At 35.3% G+C, this 3,071-nt stretch overlaps 1 long non-coding RNA gene across 1 annotated transcript; it reads left to right on the top strand.

Moving 5' to 3' along the window:
* The first annotated feature begins 10 nt into the window (after window positions 1–10).
* On the top strand, window positions 11–2,089 carry LOC124890968. Its single transcript, XR_007049469.1, has 3 exons — window positions 11–309; window positions 406–491; window positions 1,697–2,089. It is a non-coding gene; the product is annotated as an uncharacterized LOC124890968 (long non-coding RNA).
* The last annotated feature ends 982 nt before the right edge of the window (window positions 2,090–3,071 follow it).

Genomic DNA, 3,071 nt, shown 5'->3' on the forward strand with positions numbered 1-3,071 from the left:
TCAGTCTTTGAAAATAGAATGGTCATGTAACTGAAGTGGAAGAAAGACGTTCAACCATCTCTATGTTCCTATTTTAGACCCCTTCATATAGCTGACATTCTTGAGGACCTTGGTTTATTCTCTCAGCATCATGAAAGTGATTCATTGAGACGCTGGCTTCAATAATCTGACTGGCTTCTAACTCTAGAAGCTACTCTTTTCCTGGATCAGGAGTCTATTAGAAGGGTGGGGGATGATACTATAGGAGGGCCAACTATTTCTCGACAACTGCGACTAATCCGAATTTTAATGAGGGATCTCTTGATTGGGGTATGTGCTATGTGTCTTCAACTCTTATCTGAACAGGTACCAGATACCAAGTTTTTCTCTATTTGCTGATTGATCCTTGATTTTCCATCTCTCAAGTGGACTATGTGCACAACCATGGCCTTGTGCATACAGAGTTGAGGCTTGAAAATTTGCATATCAGCGCGGTGGATAAACATATTAAAGTAAGTCTCATGTATATTTCCTATTGTAGTAGAGATTAGATGGTATTAGTACATTAAGGACAAAGTGCTGAAGCTAAGCTAGGATGCTTTCACATAAGACCTTATACTGTAGAGGAAAATGGATAATTGTAATGAAAATGGATAGGCTTTACTCTCTGTAGGTTCCAAGTTCTCTGATGGATGAGAGAAGTTTTCTTCAATGAAAAATAAAGCTATGAACCATGTCTAGTTATTACTAGATTATAGAATACATACATTTGACAATACTTCGGCATACTTGATCAATACCTTCTCAGGTATGCAAACTTAAATTCATCCAGATGCCAATTTTTGGGGTACTATAAGAATGCTTACTTAGATCAGGGTAGTCAGCATTTTCCAAAATGACAACTATCCCAACAATTTGTTTTTTCTTTTTCATGGCCGGGTTTGTAGTTATGATACTTGTCGGTAATATGGTTCAATTTGGAACACTGTGCTATACTTGTCGGTAATATGGTTCAATTTGGAACACTGTGCTATACTTAAAAACTTAAACTAAAATATGCATTTTCGTAGTTTTAATATTTCAACTTTTCCTATTTGGGAAGTAGAGTTTTATTTCGATTTGTCACGAGTTTTACCACTGGCCACTTCTTATCAGGTAGGTATATTGGGAAATGTTGTTGACTTTAGTGAGCCTGATAATACGAATAGCACAACATATGAAAATATAGGTAGGAGGAGAATGATGATTGCATTTGACATAAGGTATGACGTGCATGTTTTTTTTGATGAAGTAAGTTATGACGTGCATGCTTTTTCTAGGTGAAGTAAGCTATGATGTGATATTTATGTTTCTTATTTAGTGTGAAGCAAGTTATTAATGAGTTTCTTTCTGTTTTTTCCTATTGCAAAGATGTGTTGGATTCATTATGGCAAAAATGGTTTTGAGGGAACTTATGGACCCAACGATCTTTCAGGCTGTTTAAAGCTTTTCTATTCCTAGGAGTTGTGGCTACTATTGATACCTTATCAATTGCATGTCATCTGTCTGTGAGATACTTTATTTTCTACTGCCTAGCTTTTCTACCAACTAGTTGGGGCTTGATATTGGTAACTGCAGTATATGTTCTTTCTATTTTGCTATATTTACCTTCTCCTCGACCTGGTTTTTGTCTCATATTTTAATCTGTTCTTATCGCGTAAATGGTTGTTTTCTTCAGGTTGGGCCCGTAATGAGACCCAACATTAAAGGTAGGCACTTCACTCGGGTGTTTTCTCGAGCTTATGACTATGGAATGGGTGTTGGTTCTTATCGCTCCTGTAGTTTCATTGGCTTGGCTTCCAATAATGGTTTATACAAGAATGTCTTGTAAATTCTTGACATCTAGTTTCCTTCTTTTTTTTTAATTAAACCATTGATTTACCTGGTATGGCTCCGTGTTTTAGTAAAAAGGGGACTCATAAAGTGACCATACCGTATATTGTTGCAAAAATGAGTTAATACTGTTCCTTGATGATATGTTTTCTGTAAACCCCATTGATTTCATGATCAACATAGTTATCTGGATTCCCAAATCCATTTTTGTCCAAAATAAAGCAAGAAACATTCTTCATTGATGGTTGTTATCTAAAATTACGGTACTACCTATTTTGTATTTTATTTTCTGAACTTACAGATTAAACTTTAACATGAATAAAGAAGGGTGTTAAACAAATTAATCGTTGCAATAGCTGATTAAAATAGTTGCAATAGGTAATAAAAAAATATTGCAAAACACTCAAAAATCACTGTAATAGGTGTCAAAAAGAGTTGTAATAGATAGTTAAAAATCGTTGTAAAAGACTAGTTAGTGTTGTAGTAGATATCCAAAAATTGTTGCAATAGGGCGATTGCAACGGTTCTTAACCGTTGCTATAGAAAATATGAAGCATCCTAATAGGTGGTTAAAAAAACTATTGCAGTAGTTCTATCTATTACAACAGTTACTGTAACCATTGCAAAAACCGTTGCTATAGGTCTATTGCAACGCTCACATATACAACGTATGCCTAACTGTTGCAGTACATTTATGGAAACGATTTTTTTACCTATCACAATGATTTTTGAACCGTTGTCATAGGAGTAATTTCTAGTAGTGTTATATAATCACTGCTACACTCTTGAGCCTATAGTTAAGTTAATTGGACCACCAAAATTTTTTACAAAGAAACCTAGCATTCCAAAAGAGCCAGAGAAAATGGTTGGAAAAGTGAAAGTGTGTAAAAAATGATATGAAAAGTTACCTGGGACTTGTAGGTTATGAAGATGTTTCATATAAAAGCTGGGGCATGTTTTCAAGTTTTAACCTTTCTCCGAGCTTTGAGACATCAAAATTTGGGAGCTTGATGGGCAGAAGGATTTTGTGAAATGTTTGGGATGATATTGCAAGCAATCAAGGAAAAATGAAGGAAAGAAGAAAGAAAATGCACCTATTGTCGTACCAGGACCAAAACAGAGTTTGAGAGGTCCAACTCACCAATACTGTCAGCCTCAATCCCGAGTTTACATAGTAGATCCAAATAATCACCTTCAACAAGGTTCCTCTCTCCAAAATC

The sequence above is a fragment of the Capsicum annuum genome, unplaced genomic scaffold (assembly GCF_002878395.1).
Source record: "Capsicum annuum cultivar UCD-10X-F1 unplaced genomic scaffold, UCD10Xv1.1 ctg28050, whole genome shotgun sequence".
Taxonomy (NCBI): Eukaryota; Viridiplantae; Streptophyta; class Magnoliopsida; order Solanales; family Solanaceae; genus Capsicum; species Capsicum annuum.